This window comes from Giraffa tippelskirchi, chromosome 5 (assembly GCF_054371585.1).
Source record: "Giraffa tippelskirchi isolate mGirTip1 chromosome 5, T2T-mGirTip1v1.2.pri, whole genome shotgun sequence".
NCBI lineage: Eukaryota > Metazoa > Chordata > Mammalia > Artiodactyla > Giraffidae > Giraffa > Giraffa tippelskirchi.
In genome coordinates, this window is record NC_137279.1 from 37,111,421 (window position 1) to 37,129,236 (window position 17,816).

A 17,816-nucleotide genomic window follows, 5' to 3' on the forward strand; every position below is an offset into this window, starting at 1 on the left:
CCCCTACAGTGGAAGCATGGAGCCTTAATCACTGGACCACTAGGCAAGTCCCTCACTCTAACTACTTTAATGTCTGTCTCCTAAGAACAGGCCATCTTCCTGCATAACCATACATCCACCATCACACCTAGGCACTTTATATTATTACAGTAATATCATCTAACATAGAGCCCATATTCAAATTTCCCCCAGTAGTCCTTTATAGCTACTTTATTTAATATTTTAGATTCAGGATCTAATTAAGACCATCCTAGTACACTGCCCACTTCCACAATCTGGTCCCTGTACGTGGATGTTGGTATGCCTGGTCCAGCATCCAGCCATGAGGTCAGAGGCGGGGCAGACACAATGTCTGGGTTCAGATCCCTGCATTGTTACTTCCCAGCTGTATGATCTCAGAAAGCTGCTTCACATTCCTTAGCCTTGGGCACTGCATCTGCAAAACAAGCATGTTACTATCATCCACCTTGTAGGGTTATTGTAAGTATCAAATAAATTACACACAGAGGGGGCTGAAATGGTAAGTCACTGTGCATGTGTTCACCGCCTTCTCCCCTCTCTTCCTTCCTCCTCCTTCCTTCTTTCAATTTAATTGATTGAAGCTTTTCCCCCTCCATTCCGTTTTTTCCCCCATCCCTTTGGAAGTCATAATACATTGCTATTTCTATTCTCTTGTAATTACCCTAGAAAATTTAACCTGCGTATTTAGGTTATAATTGTCATCTATAATTTTTATCTTCACTCTCCTCCCACACAATTCCAAGACTTTTAAAAGCTTTAACTCTGGTTGCCCTGTAATTTTGAGTCTCTCTTGTTTGTTTGTTTTAACTCCAAGAGTTAAACATCTTAAGTCGTCAATGTTTGTTTCAATTTACCCAGATGTTTGCCGTTTCTTTTTTGCCCACTATTCTTTCTTGCATCTCATACCTTCCCGCTGTGTTCTTTTTTTCTTTTGTTCCTGAGGTTTATTCTTTAGAACATCCCTTAGAGAGGGCCTTGGTTGTAAACTCTTGACAGTTTTTGTTGGCCTGAAAATGTCTTTATTTTGTTCTCATTCTTGAAAAATAGTTTCAGAGGTTATAGAATTTTCAGATGACAGTTATTTTCTCTCCTTTCGGAAGGTTTACTCTCTGCCTTCCTGCTTCCAGAGTTTCTTTGAGAACTTCTCCATCAGTCTATTTGATGTTCCTTTTTAGGTAATCTCTTTTATCTTGGGCTGCTTTTAAGGTTTTCTTTTAGTCTATGATATGCTGTAGTTTCCCTATGGTGTGTTCAGGTGGACATTTCTATTCATCTTGCTTGGGGTTCTCTGAGCTGCCTGAATCTGAGGAATGGTGTCTTTCACAGTTCTGGAAAACTCTTAGCTATTTTCTCCCTGAATTTGACTTTCCATTAGTCTTTCTAACACCTCCTTCTGGAACTTTGATTAGATACGTGTTAGACCTTCTCATTTTATGCCCCGATATGTCTTAATCTCTTAAAAAAATATTCATAGTTCTTTGTTTCCCTGCTTCCTTCTGGGAAAGGTGGTCTTATCCTTTTTCCAGGTTACCAATTTTCTTTTCAGCTGTGTCTCATTGTCTGTTTTACCCACCAATCAAGTTTCTAATTTCAGTTATTAGACTTCTCATTTCTAGATATTTTATTGATTCTTCGTCAAATCAGCCTGGTAGTTTTTCATCAACTCATTTTCCTTTTTCACACTTTATTTCCTTCTACATTTTAAACAGGCTTACATATTTATTTTATATTCTATATCTGATAACCCCAACATCTGCCTTCTTTGTAGGCCTGATTTGTAGCTGTTTTTGCTGACCCTTGCTAATGGTGGCCTACTTCCTTTTGTGTTTTGACTTTTTAAAAAATTGCGCAGCCATATTTCTTAGAACTTCTTTTTGATAGGAATTCTCTGAGGCCTGGGTTTAGAGGTGTCTGTTCACAGATTTGTGCCAGGTGCCACTATCAATGGTGGGCCAATTTTCTGTTTGTGTGGGCTCTTTTTTGAACTCAGATTTTTAAGAATTAATTAATTTAGCTGTGTCATGTCTTAGCTGAGGCATGGGGAGCCTTCATCACATCACTTGGGCTCTCTCGTTGCAGTGCACAGACTCTCTAGTTGCGGTGCCTGGGCTTAGCTGCCCCGTGGCATGTAGGTGGGATCTTAGGTCCTCAACCGGGGATTGAACCTGCATGCCCTGCATTGCAAAACAGATTCTTAACCACTGAACAGCCAGAGAAGTTCCTGCTTGTGTTTTTTTTAGACCACATGAGTAGAATGAATTCTGGCCCAAAGCCCAAATGAGGGTGAGCTTGTGGGTACAAATTTTCACAGAGAGAGTTTTGTTCCTCTGTATTTTCCCATTCCTGCCAGAGCGAAGGCAAGTTTTACTTAGTTCATGTTGGGAAGATTCCATTTTATATAGGGGTGGGAAGACTGAATTCCCAACTTGCCTTGCTCACACTTTCTCTCCTGTCCCTCTAACACGGTGTGTCAATGTCCAGGCTTTGGTTGACCAGATATCCCCTGGAAAAAAACACTCATTTGCTGTTATGGAATTGCATTTCTTGTCCACTCTGAATTCTGAAGGTTATCTTTACTTTCCCACAGATCCATTCATGCATTAAAACTATTTTAAATAATTCATCTTGTAATTTTAAGTTTTCTATATTGGGAAGATAGCTTGAGATTAAAACTCAGCCATACGGCCCAGTTTTATTTATTCTTCATTCATTCACTTACTCATGCAACTAATATTTCCTTGAGTACCCGGCCAAATCATGGTTTAGGTAAAGGGACTATGGAGATCAATAAGACACATTTCTTGCTCTTGGGAGCTCACCATAATGTAAAGTCCCTTAAAAAGTTAATTGGATGATGTTTGGAGAAATAATTCAAATTACACAAATAATTTTGCCATTTATTGAGCTCCTAGACTGTCCAGGCACTGTGCCAAGTACTCCATATGTATCATTTCATTGACTGCTCTTGACAACCCCATAGGGGAGGCAGCATTAGGAATCCACTGATGGGGAAAACTGAGGCTTAGAGAGGTTAATTAACTTTCCTGAGGTCATAGTTGCAAGACAGTAGAGCTGTACTTAGAAATCAGGCTGTCTGGATTGAGAGTTGGATCTTAACCTTTGTGCTAAGGGATGGTCCCCACCATTCTTCCTGCCTTGATGACATCCCCTTCCCCATCCTTGGCTCTTCCCTCAACCACCTGGTTCAACAGTGACTTCCTGGCCCTGCCATGAAATCTGGGCCAGATATATGCTGGGGCATGACTCCCTCCCAGGCAGTCCTTAGAAAGACCTCTTTCCTGCCAAGAAGCAGCTCTATAAAAGGATATGGTGAGGGCAGCCTCATTAATATTCTCTCCTTCTGTCATTTTGGCAGGAAGAAGTGAGATACCATGGCAGGAGGGCTGTGTACCTGGCAAGAGGAAGGGTCTGGTAGCTGATTTTGCCCAGCAGAGGGGTCAGACTGGGTGGAGGAATCAGAGCCATCCTCAGAAGGGGGTCCCCAAAGGATGGGAAGATGCTTGGAATATATGAAGGGTGGGGGACTGAGTACTCACCCCCAGGGGGTCAGAAACAGGGCCACCTCCTAGCTGGGGCTGACTCCTTTGGGCCCACAGGGGTGGGGTGAGGAATATTCTTTATGACCAGCCTGACCCATCCTGTGCTATGTGTGTGCATGTCTTTCTCTCATACACACTCACACAACTCTGCATACCCTAAGGAGGGACCCGGCTTCCTGAGTCATGTCTTTGTCCCCAGCACACTTAGCTAAGAGCCTGGCTCCCAACTATAAATATCTGCTGAACGGATCATGACTATAGGCATTTGAAATTTTCTGAAAAAAATTATGTGTATTATACATGAATAAATGCTCATTGTGTGATTAAGCACTAAAGAAGCATAATATGGAAGAAAAAAGGAAAATCCAACCCCTTCTCTTCCCCTCACAAAACCACTGATAGCAATTTGGTGTGTCTCTTGCCAGATGGTTTTCCAGAATGCTTGAATTTGTTCTGTCTTTCTCTCTTTCACACACACACACACACACACACACAAACCACATACACACACAGATGTGTGGGCCCTCTCCACCCCCGTCTTTGCTGAGGCACCCACAGATCTTGAAAGACCCCCCTATTCCCACCATTCCCGCTTGGTCAGGCTGCCTCCAAACCCCTCCAAGGTCCTGGGCTCAGCCGAGACCCTGAGCCAGATGGTGCATGCTGCCCCATTCACAGCCCTCCTCCTCCGCTAAGAGGAAAGTATGAGCCAAGGGAGGCTGGGGAGTGTGGGAGAGGTCCCCAGGAGGGGGTCCCCAAAGGAGAGGGAGAGAAAACACAGAGTGTCCGCATTTTCAAAGAAAACCTCTTCTGGGAGGCCTCTTCTCCTCCCCTTTCTCGTTCCTCCTCCTTCTTATCAGCCCTCCCACCCTTTACCCCTACAGGGTCCCAGCCTCTCATCGTCCGCTCTGATCTGGAACCCTGTACGCGGAGGTCTCAGCTTGCTCTGAAGGCTTGTCATGTCTGCGTTTAATGAAGCTTAATTATCTTCCAAGATTCAATGAATAATTATAAATCTCTTCAAGATGCAATCACACGGGTTCACGCTTCATTAACGGTGGAAAATCAATTGTAATTCGTGTAATTCCTCTCTTTTGGAGATCAGTCTGTTTGTACACGCTCCCCCTTCTCACCCTGCTTTGTCTCCCCCAAGAAGTACATCAGATGCCTGGCTTTTTCCTTCAGAATTGATGATTCCTGGGGGCGGGGGTTCAGAGAGCAAGGCCCAAGGGAAGGAGGAGGGGGGAGAGAGAGAAGGATGGTGCTAGTGGGACACAGAGTAGATATTTATATTATTTTAAGAAGTTGGGAGAGGGGCAGGGAGGAGGGAAGTTCTCTCCAAGTCCACGAGAAAGCAGAGTGTTTAACCTTTTTGTTGGGGAGGAGGTGTCATCAAAATGTGAAAATCTGATGAAAACACCGACATCAACTGAAAGATGCACAGGCAGAGGGGCCCTAATGGGCCTAATGGGGGTGGGAAGAGCCAGGGCAGTCTGCAAGGAATCAGCCAGACCAGTGGAGGGAGCCAAGGGAAGTCTTCTTACAAAGATCCAGGCCCCTCAAAGTGATCAGAGGATGAGGGCTCCACAATCCTCCATTGTTGGTCCACTCTCCTCCCCTGAGATGTAGTTTGAAGTCTCTAAGCAGCACTGTGAACGGATTTTTCTGTAATGATGGCAATGTTTTCTTTCACACTGTCCAAGACAGCAGCCACCAGCCTTTTGTGGCTATTTAAATTTAATTGGGCTTCCCTGGTTGCTCAGATGGTCAAGACTCCGCGTGCAATGCAGGAGACCTGGGTTTGCTCCCTGGGTTGGGAAGATCCCCTGGAGAAGGAAATGGCAACCCATTCCAGTATTCTGGCCTGGAGAATCCTGTGGACAGAAGACCCTGGCAGGCTACAGTCTATGGGGTCGCAAAGAGTCAGACACAACTGAGCGATTTTCACTTCCCTGGTGGCTCAGGTGGTAGAGAATCTGCCTGCAATGTAGGAGACCCAGGTTCGATCCCTGGGTTGGGAAGATCCCTTGGAGAAGAATATGGCAACCTGCTCCAGTATTCTTGCCTGGAGAATTCCATGGACAGAGGAGCCTGGCAGGCTACAGTCCATAGGGTCACAAACAGAGACGACTGAGTGACTAACACTTTCCACTTGCACTAAAAGAACAATACAGTTCCTCAGCTGCATCAGCCCCATTTCAAGTGCTCAACCACCATGCATGGTTAAGTGGTGGGCAATTGGACAACACAGATACAGAGCATTTCCATCTTCACAGAAATTTCTACTGGATGCAGCAGAGCTAGGGTCCTCAATTGTGCTAGCACCCCATCAGCTATCACAAGCTGCCCCTAGATTTTATTTTAAACATCCCTGATTTGGCCCTTTATTAGGTTCTTATTGCCGCTGTAATAAATTACCACAAATGTAGTGGCTTTAAACAGCACAAATTTCTTATAGTTTTGGGGTTCAGAGGTCTGACATGGATCTCACTGGGCTAAAATCAAGATGTTGACACAACTGTGTACTTTTCTGGAGGTGTGGGGGGCAGGAGGTGGCAGAAATCTGTTTTCTCATCTTTTCCAGCTTTTAGAAGTCGCCAGCATTCCTTGGCAGATGGTGCCCTCCTCCCAACTTTCAGCTTCAAAGTCACCAACACCACGTCTCTCTTGGCATTGCTAGGAAGGGGTCTTTTTTAAGGACTCATGTGATTAGATTGGGTCCACCCAGATTACCCAGATTAATCTCTCCATCTCAAGATTCTTAATCATATCTACAGAGACCCTTTTCCTATGTAAGGTAATATATTCACAGGTTCCAGGGGTTAGACATGGACATCTTTTGGGGACCATTATTCTGCCCATCTCAAGTCCCAAACTTTATTTTCCATATGGGAACCCTGAGATCCAAACAGGAGAGGGCCCCTCTCCAAGGTGACACAGAGTGTAGTGGGTACTGTGGTGTCTGCCCAGACCCCCTCCTCTGGAGCACAGACCCGCCCCCAGGTGACAGGATTATGAGCTCTGACAACTCACAGCTGTGTCCCTCATGCAGCATTGCCCTTGGTCACAGGGAACTGCCTTGATCAAGGTTACACTTTCTGCCAGTGACTTTCTGATATGGAGATGATAAAAAGTCTGTCTCCTTGACTGCTTTCAGGACCATTCTAAGGGACCAGACCAGGTCCAGACCCCATGGGATCAGCCCGAGTTTCATCTGCTACTGCATCGTGGGTCGGCTGCTCCCTCTGGCCAGTCCTGCTGTCCTCACTGTCCTGCAGGTGCATCTCCTGAAAGATGCTGTGCTCTCTGTCTGCAAAGGTCCATGGGACAAAGCCCAGCTTGGTTCATAACACACTTTATGATCTGGCCCCTGCTAATGCCTCAACTTCAGCAACTCACATGCTCCCCATGCTCAAGCCCTGATGAGTCACTTTTAATTTCCCAAATGTCCCAGAACTTTTCTGCCTCTAAACCTTTCCCCATGCTGGCCCTGCTACTTGAGATGCCCTTCACCTCTCAGCCCACTCCTCCTTACTCTTCAGGAGTCAGCTCTTATGTCACCTCCTCCTTGAAGCCTTCTCAGATCTCCCTCCCTCCTCCAGTCTCCTGCACTAAGCTCCCATGGCTTCTTGGACCCACTGCTTGTGTGGTTTTTGCCAAAGTCTGCAGAGGGCCCTGTATCTTATTCCTTTCTGTATCTTCAGACACAGCATCTTGTCCAGAGTTGGGACTCACTGAATGTGTGTTGACTGACTCTTTGTGACCATTGCTGATCCTATGAGGGGTGTCCTACTATCCCTAGTTACAAAGAAGGAAAGTGTGGTTGAGAAGGGAGTGAGATCCAGGACACAGCTTCCTCCTTGAGACTTGTTTTTCCAAGAAAAGATGTCCTGGCAGCTTCCCAGACTCCAGCAGGCCATGGCTGGGGGTGGAGCTGCCCACGGATGCCTGGGTATCTGAGTTAGACAAACAGAAGATGTAGCTCCTGCCTATTGAGTGATTGTCTTCCACACATATGTTTCTGGTAATCAATTGGTGCATCATTAGCCCAGGGCAGTGGTCTCAGCTCCAAATGAAATGCAAATGTAATTGGTTTCCTTAGGCCTTGTGGGCAGGGCCCTGCCACATGCAGACTTCCCTCCCAGGAGGGGGCCAGGCTGCCTCTCCCAGACTTGAGAAGGCTCCTAATTGCCGGACCTGCCCAGTGCTCTGGCAGGAGGCAGGACCAGGCTTGGGAGAAGTGAAATAATGGGCTCCTGATCACGCAGTGGTTGCAGGCAAGGCACTGACTCCAAGCTGGGGATTTGTGGAGTGGGGAGGCAGAGAGGACAGCAGTCCCCATTTGCTGCTGGCTTGGGCAGAGATGGGGCCAGGGGACCTCTGGTGCCTGGGGAGCCCCACTTCCTACCACAAAGCTCACTGAGACCCCTGTGTGCCTCACAGAGAGACAACGTGGGCCCATGGAGTCTGGAATCCTCTCCCATCCCCACACTGTTTGCCAGCTGCACCCCTCAGAGCCTCACTTTGTACCAGGGAAGCGATATCATCTACCTTGCAGGGAGGTTGTACAGATGATATATGATGTGCCTGCGATGCCCTGTTCAGAGTTGAAGCTTCACAAACAGATGTTATGGTGTGGTGATGATAATTGCTCACATTTATTAAGTACTTACCTGTGTCATTGGAAAAGACCCTGATCCTAGGAAAGATTGAAGGCAGTGGCAGAAGATGAGATGATTAGGTAGCATCATGGACTCAGTGGACTTGCATTTGGGCAAACTCTGGGAGATAGTGAAGAACAGAGGAGCCTGGTGTGCTGTAGTTCATGGGGTCACAAAGAGTCAGACATGATTTAGGGATTGAAAAACAACAATACCTATATCAGGCCATGTACTGTTGTGCATCCATTATCTTATTCCATCCTTATAAAGATACTGTGAATAGATGCTATTATCCCCACTTTACAGATGAGGATAGTGAAGAACAGAGCAATTTGTTTACCTAAGATCACACAGCAGTGGGCAGTGGAGCCAGGATTAAGGCCCAGGTTGTCTGTCTACACAGTCTGTGTTTGTCATCTTTGTGAGGGTGCATTGTCTCTGACTGTGGATCCTTGCTCTGGTCCTCCCTAAATATCCCTGCTCTCCCCCTTACTCCCTGAGACCTACCAGGCTGAAACTTTCTCAGGTCTGTTAACTGCCCTCTGGAAAACAGGTTTGACCCTCCCTACTTCTGGAGTCTGCTGAGCTGGCCCCACAAGGGTAGCTAGTTTGTGGGTCACGTGATCTGAATATCAGTCATTTGATTGGTAGAATCTATTTTGTCCCCAGAATCCTAGCTGCAAGGGAGTCTGGAAAATACAGTTTAGGTTGTACAGCTTCTATGGTTCAGAATCTCATACTAGAAAGAGGTGGAACCTTGCTTTTGGGGAACCAAAGTTTCCCTCTTATGCAAGGGAACAAAGAAACTCTGCTCCCTCCAGGCTCCTTGACTCTTTGGCTTTCTCTAGCCCTGCCCTCCCCCAGCTCTTGGACTTTGATACTGAGTGTGGCATAGCCAGAGTTCAATCCTGGTTGGCTCCCCCTCTTTTTATCTGTGGGATGTTAAACAAGTCACCTAACCTCTCTGACCTCATTATTCTTCTTTGTGAAGTGGCAATGATAGTATCCTCCTAGAAGATGTTGTTGTGAAGGTTAAATGAGATGATGTAATGTGAAGGGACTCCATCAGAGCCAGTCCAGAGCCTGCACATGTGGGTACCCCATGGGTAAACTGGAGAGAGCTTTGAACTGTTTCTGGAGCTGAATTATTAATTTTTTAACATTTTTTTAAATTTAATTTTTAAATTTATTTTTGACTCTGCTGGGTCTTCATTGTTGTGTGTGGGCTTTCTATAGCTGTAGTGATTGGGGGCTACTCTGTAACTGCAGTGCATGGATTTCTCATTTCAGTGACTTCTGTTGTTGTGGAGCACGGTAGAGCTGAATTATTACATGTTTCCCAAGTGATAGCTGTGGACTGAATGAATTCTCTCTCTGCCCCAAACCCTTTCCCCTGGGTGGCTCTTCTACAGGACAGGGGACAGTGGCAGAATCTATGATGGTTTGGGGAAGGGTAAAAGTCAGAGCTCTCTGGAATTGCTGGCAGTGTGGATCCTTAAAGAAGCTAGGTCCCTAGAGAGGAAGAAGGTTGTTCTGGCTGGTTTAGCAGGTGTTAAAACAGGACAAATTCAATTAGTCTATCTGCTCAGGTGTTTGCTAAGCAACAAACAGAATCACAGATTCTTTCCTCTCTACCTGTCCAAAGTTTTCCTGTCTTCAAGGTTCACCTGAGGGACTGCCTCCTACAGGAAGCCCCTCTTGATTGCCCAAATTCATCTCAGGTTTTTGTCTTGTTTTCTCTAACTAGCACTGCAGTTGGCTTGCCATTTTGGTATGTGGTTTGGTTGTGAGTGCATACAAGCAGTGTGTCACTAACAATCATGGAAGTATCAACCCCTGTGAGTAATTTGCTTTTAAAAAATCTAATAGAGTAGATTTAATGTTATCTCTCTAATGAGGTCGCTGTCACTCATCCCATGTGCTTCCTTGCAGGGAGGCGAGCAGAGGTGTTATATCTGGGAACAGCATGGCCCCCAGGGCTGTCTCATCACTGTAGCAGCCCAAGGGTCATAAACGGTCAGGGCAATTGTGAGTGATCATGGGGCGTGTGCATTGCGATTTTATAGCTACATCCATTTCCTTTTACAGGCTGGATTTTATTAAACTCTGGGTGAGCTCAGATGGGGGAATTATTGGACTGTTATAATGAGGATAGTTAACCCCTCTGGGGGGCTTTCTCACTTGTCCCAGACGCTGCGTTGGGAACTCTGTGTGCACAATTATCTTCTTAATCCTCCCGCAAGCCTTTAAGGCAGGTTCTATTATTCTCCTCATTTTAGAAAGGAAAACCAAAGCTCAGAGAGGTTGAGAAACTTGCTCAAGGTCACCCAGCTGGGTGGCAGAGCAAGGATTTGAACCAAAGTTTGACTGAGTCAAGAGTCTTCTTTTTAAAAATTCTTTCAAGATGTCCATTAGGCCCCTTTGTATCTGTTCATTCACCCACGAAGTGAAAGCCGGGCATCGTGCTGGGTGCTCAGGAACATCAGAAGAGAGGCTGAGGGGGCCAAACCCAGTGGCCCCAGGGTTCCCTGCATCCCTGGGGAAAACATGCTACCCACCCGATACCCTGGGGTCCCATCGTTTCTCCCCACTCAAGATCAGAGGTCCATTGATTCTCCCATCCCACCTTCTTCTGCATCATATATTTCCCCTCTCCACTGGGTCATTCCCAACACCATAAAGCATGCTATTATTTTTCCCATCTTAAGAAAAGAATCTTCTGTACATCTTTCTCTTCCCTGGCTCCCTATTTCTCTTTCCCTGTACAGGAAAACTCCTTGAAAGAGTTATCATGCTGTCTCCACTTCCTTTCCTCCAGTGCCTCTTGAGTCCACCCCATTAGGCTCTCGCCCCCATCACTCCATCAAAACTGTTCTTGTCACAGTCAGCTGTGACCTCCTTATTGTTGAATTCAATGGTCAATTCTTAACCCTCTTTGTACTTGTCGTATGTGTTGTCTTTGACCCCAGCTGTTCCCTTCTCTTTGGACCCGATCTCTTAGCTTCCAGGATACCTCCTCTCCCAGCTCTCCTCCTATTCATCCCTGTTTGCTCACTCTCTGCCTCTTTTGCTGATCCCCTTGTCAGCCTGACCTGAGTGTACCAGCACTCCATCTTTAGACTTCTCTATTCACACACACTCCCTAGATACTCTCATCCAAGCTCCTAGCATCAAACACCATATAAATGCGGATGCCACCCAAATGTCTATTTCCAGCTCCAATTTGTCCACTGAACTCCTGACTCATATATCCAGCTGCCCACACGACATCATTGCTCAGATGCTAAAAGACACCTCCAATGTAACATACACAAAACTAAGCTTCTGATCTTTCCTTCCAACCTACTCCACCTCCTTCTTTTCCGTCCCCAGGTGATGTTAACTGCATCCTTCCAGTTGCCCCAGGCCAGAAATTTTGGAGTCACTCTTGACTCCTCTCTTTCCCTCACCCTCCATATCCAGTCCATCAGCAAATCTTGTCTGCTTTGCTTCCAAAATATGTCCAGGATCCAGTCTCTTCTTACCACCTCCATGGTTACAACCCTTCAAGCACCCATCATTGTTCTCCTAGTTTATTGCAGTGGTTTCCTGACCTGTCTCTCTGCTTCCGCTCTTGCCCTTCACTGTATTCTCTGCTCAACAGCCAGAGGGATCCTGTTAATACATAGCTCAAATCATGTGACTTCTAAAAACCCCTCCCATGGCTTCTCATATCACTCAGAATAAAAGTCAAAGATTCATTGCGACCTGTGAGGTTTCACGTGACCTGGTCCCTCCTTTCCTCTCTGACCACATCTCCTCCCACTTGGCCCTTGTCAGCTCCACACCTGCTTCCTTGCTGACCCTCAAACACCCTACACACGCTCCTGCCCTAGGGTCTTTGCACTTGCTGCTCCTGGTGCTTGTTGTTCTCTTTCTCAGAAACCCATTGGTTCCATTCTCTCCCTTCTTTACATTTCTTACTAAATGATTCTCTTCAGTGATGCCTTCCCTAGTCTCCTAAAATGCCCACCCCCACGATTACTCCCATTCTTCATCCATGCTTTACTTTTTTTCTTAGCACTCACAACTAATCCAACATGCATGTTGTTTACTTGTGTGCTGACTGCATCTCCCACTGGCATGTCATCTCCATGAGAGCAGAGGCTTTGGTGCTTTTTAAAAAACACTGCTGTACCCGAGTCTCTGTGTACCGAGTACACAGATAAAGTTTAATGATGAGTGAGTGAATGCCCTCCCCTGTCCAGCATGAATAGATCCAACTATCCACAGCATCCATGACACTCCCCCATGGTGTGGGAGTTGCAGAAGAATATCCCCAGACAGCACGTGGGCCCTTAACACAATGGGATTCTCTACTTTCTTGAGGAGAACATTAAACAATTTTGTTGTTCAGTTCAGTTCAGTCGTGTCCGACTCTTTGCAACCCCATGGACCACAGCACGCCTGGCCTCCCTATCCATCACCAACTCCTAGAGTTTACTCAAACTCATCTCCACTGAGTCGGTGATGCCATACAACCATCTCATCCTCTGTCATCCCCTTCTCCTCCTGCCCTCAATCTTTCCCAGCATCAGGGTCTTTTCAAATGAATCAGTTCTTTGCATCAGGTGGCCAAAGTATTGGAGTTTCAGCTTTAACATCAGTCCTTCCAATGAACACTCAGGACTGATCTCCTTTAGGATGGACTGGTTGGATCTCCTTGCAGTCCAAGGGACTCTCAAGAGTCTCCTCCAATACCATAGTTCAAAAGCATCAATTCTTTGGTCCTCAGCTTTCTTTATAGTCCAACTCTCACATCCATACATGACAACTGGAAAAACCATAGCCTTGACGAGATGGACTTTTGTTGGCAAAGTAATGTCTCTGCTTTTTAATATGTTGTCTAGGTTGGTCATAACTTTCCTTCCAAGGAGTAAGCGTCTTTTAATTTCATGGCTGCAGTCTCCATCTGCAGTGATTTTGGAGCCCCAAAAAATAAAGTCTGACACTGTTTCCACTGTTTCCCCATCTATTTCCCATGAAGTGATGGGACCGGATGCTGTGATCTTAGTTTTCTGAATGTTGAGCTTTAAGCCAACTTTTTCACTCTCCTCTTTCACTTTCATCGAGAGGCTCTTTAGTTCTTCTTCACTTTCTGCCATAAGGGTGGTGTCATCTGCATATCTGAGGTTATTGATATTTCTCCCGGCAATCTTGATTCCAGCTTGTGCTTCATCCAGCCCAACACTTCTCATGATGTACTCTGCATATAAGTTAAATAAGCAGGATGACAATATATAGCCTTGACGTACTCCTTTTCCTATTTGGAACCAGTCTGTTGTTCCATGTCCAGTTCTAACTGTTGCTTCCTGACCTGCATACAGGTTTCTCAAGAGACAGGTCAGATGGTCTGGTATGTGCATCTCTTTCAGAATTTTCCAGTTTACTGTGATCCACACAGTCAAAGGCTTTGGCATAGTCAATAAAGCAGAAGTAGATGTTTTTCTGGAACTCTCTTGCTTTTTTGATGATCCAGCGGACATTGGCAATTTGGTCCCTGGATCCTCTGCCTTTTCTTAAACCGGCTTCAACATCTGGAAGTTCACAGTTCACGTATTGCTGAAGCCTGGCTTGGAGAATTTTGAGCGTTACTTTACTAGCATGTGAGATGAGTGCAATTGTGCGGTAGTTTGAGCATTCTTTGGCATTTCCTTTCTTTGGGATTGGAACGAAAACTGACCTTTTCCAGTTCTGTGACTACTGCTGGGTTTTCCAAATTTTCTGGCATATTGAGTGCAGTACTTTCACAGCATCATCTTTTAGGATTTGAAATAGCTCAACTGGAATTCCATCACCTCCACTAGCTTTGTTCGTAGTGATGCTTCCTAAGGCCCACTTGACTTCACATTCCAGGGTGTCTGGCTCTAGGTGAGTGATCACACCATCGTGGTTATCTGGGTCAACTTGAATTTGTATTTTCTTATGCCATTGGACAAAGTGATCAAATATCTGCTTTATAGATCAATATTTACAAATCAATATTTGATTTGTTTAGTTAAATGCATCTATTTAAAAGCATATATCTAAAACAGGTACTGAGACTTCCCTGGTGGTTCCAGTGGCTAAGACTCTGTACTCCCACAGCAGGGGGCCTGGGTTTAATCCCTGGTTAGGGAACTAGATCTCACATGCCGCAACTAAAGATTCCACATGTGGCAACAATGATCAAATATCCTTAGTGTTGCAAGTAAGACCCAGAGCAGCCAAATAAAGAAATACTAAAAAAAAATTTTAAATAAAAAAACATAAGGTGCTAATTCTTAAACGTGGATTTTTCCACTTGGTGCATTCCATGAAATTAGTGAACTGCATGCAGCTCCTCTCCAGGGCCCCCTGACCCTCATCAGGACTGGGGAGTTTGCCTTCCCAGAAGGCAGACTTTGCTTCCATCTGGAGTGTCTGAGATCTTACCTTCTGAGTCTTTCTGTGTTGCTGTCACTGAAATTTTAGCCCAAGTTATAGGCGCCTAATCCCTTCAGAATAAGAAAGGTATTTTTGTCATTCATCCACTGGGTGATCATGGCCAGTAATCTGTAGAGAAGACGACTGACTGTCTTGACTTGCCTGGGTCTTTCAGTCCCGGGAAAATCAGTCCAAGTTGGTCATAATCGATAAAGGGCTAGTTCATAGCCACCTCCTTGCAGTTCCAAGGTCACAGGAACAGGGAGTACATTTGGGTTAATTTACCTTCCTGATACCCAGGATGTGACTGGTGATAGAAGCAAAGTCCGATGCTGTAAAGAGCAATATTGCATAGGAACCTGGAATGTTAGGTCCATGAATCAAGGCAAATTGGAAGTGGTCAAACAGGAGATGGCAAGAGTGAACGTCGGCATTCTAGGAATCAGCGAACTAAGATGGACTGGAATGGGTGAATTTAACTCAGATGACCGTTATATCTACTACTGTGGGCAAGAATCCCTTAGAAGAAATGGAGTAGCCATCATGGTCAACAAAAGAGTCCAAAAGGCAGTACTTGGATGCAATCTCAAAAACGATAAAATGATCTCTGTTCGTTTCCAAGGCAAACCATTCAATGTCACAGTAATCCAAGTGTATGCCCTGACCAGTAATGCCGAAGAAGCTGAAGTTGAACGGTTCTATGAAGACCTACAAGACCTTCTAGAACTAACACCCAAAAAAAGATGTCCTTTTCATTATAGGGAACTGGAATGCAAAAGTAGGAAAGCAAGAAACACCTGGCGTAACAGGCAAGTTTGGCCTTGGAGTACAGAATGAAGCAGGGCAAAGGCTAATAGAGTTTTGCCACGAGAACACACTGGTAATAGCAAACACCCTCTTCCAACAACACAAGAGAAGACTCTACACGTGGACATCACCAGATGGTCAACACTGAAATCAGATTGATTATATTCTTTGTAGCCAAAGATGGAGAAGCTCTATACAGTCAGCAAAAACAAGACCGGGAGGAGACTGTGGCTCAGATTATGAACGGCTTATTGCCAAATTCAGACTTAAATTGAAGAAAGTAGGGAAAACCACTAGACCATTCAGGTATGACCTAGATCAAATCCCTTATGAGTATACAATAGAAGTGACAAATAGATTTAAGGAACTAGATCTGATAGACAGAGTGCCTGATGAACTATGGACAGAGGTTCATGACATTGTACAGGAGTCAGGGATCAAGACCATCCCCATGGAAAAGAAATGCAAAAAAGCAAAATGGTTGTCTGAGGAGGCCTTACAGATAGCTGGGAAGAGAAGAGAAGCGAAAAACAAAGGAAAAAAGGAAAGATATTCCCATCTGAATGCAGAGTTCCAAAGAATAGCAAGGAGAGATAAGAAAGCCTTCCTCAGCAATCAATGCAAAGAAATAGAGGAAAACAACAGATTGAGAAAGACTAGAGATCTCTTCAAGAAAATTAGAGATACCAAAGGAACATTTCATGCAAAGATAGGCTTGATAAAGAACAGAAATGGTATGGACCATTAAGATATTAAGAAGATATTAAGAAGAGGTGGCAAGAATACAGAGAAGAACTGTACAAAAAAGATCTTCACAACCCAGATAATCACGATGGTGTGATCACTCACCTAGAACCAGACATCCTGGAATGTGAAGTCAAGTGGGCCTTAGGAAGCATTGCTACGAACAAAGCTAGTGGAGGTGATGGAATTCCAGTTGAGCTATTTCAAATCCTGAAATATGATGCTGTGAAAGTGCTGCACTCGATATGCCAGCAAATTTGGAAAACTCAGCAGTGGCCACAGGACTGGAAAAGGTCAGTTTTCATTCCAATCCCAAAGAAAGGAAATGCCAAAGAATGCTCAAACTACTGCACAATTGCACTCATCTCACATGCTAGTAAAGTAATGCTCAAATTTCTCCAAGCCAGGCTTTAGCAATATGTGAACCGTGAACTTCCAGATGTTCAAGCTGATTTTAAAAAAGGCAGAGGAACCAGAGATCAAATTGCCAACATCCACTGGATCATAGAAAAAGCAAGAGAGTTCCAGAAAAACATCTACTTCTGCTTTATTGACTATGCCAAAGCCTTTGACTGTGTGGATCACAATAAACTGTGGAAAATTCTGAAAGAGATGGGAATACCAGACCATCTGACCTGCCTCTTGAGAAACCTCTATGCAGGTCAGGAAGCAACAGTTAGAACTGGACATGGAACAACAGACTGGTTCCAAATAGGAAAAGGAGTACGTCAAGGCTGTATATTGTCACCCTGCTTATTTAACTCATATGCAGAGTACATAATGCAAAATGCTGGGCTGGATGAAGCACAAGCTGGAATCAAGATTGTGGGGAGAAATATCAATAACCTCAGATATGCAGATGACACCACCCTTATGGCAGAAAGTGAAGAAGAACTAAAGAGCCTCTCGATGAAAGTGAAAGAGGAGAGTGAAAAAGTTGGCTTAAAGCTCAACATTCAGAAAACTAAGATCACAGCATCTGGTCCCATCACTTCATGGGAAATAGATGGGGAAACAGTGGAAACAGTGTCAGACTTTATTTTTGGGGGCTCCAAAATCATTGCCGATGGTGATTGCAGCCATGAAATTAAAAGACGCTTACTCCTTGGAAGGAAGGTTACAGCCAACGTAGATAGCATATTTAAGAGCAGAGACATTACTTTGCCAACAAAAGCCCATCTTGTCAAGGCTATGGTTTTTCCAGTTGTCATGTATGGATGTGAGAGTTGGACGGTGAAGAAAGCTGAGCGCCACAGAATTGATGCTTTTGAGCTGTGGTGTTGGAGAAGACTCTTGAGAGTCCCTTGGACTGCAAGGAGATCCAATCAATCCATCCTAAAGGAGATCAATCCTGAGTGTTCATTGGAAGGACTGATGTTGAAACTGAAACTCCAATACTTTGGCCTCATGTGAAGAGTTGATTCATTGGAAAAGACCCTAATGCTGGGTAGGATTGGGGGCAGGAGGAGAAGGGGACGACAGAGGATGAGATGGTTGGATGGCATCACTGACTCGATGGACATGGGTTTAGGTAGACTCCGGGAGTTGGTGATGGACAGAGAGGCCTGGCATGCTGCAA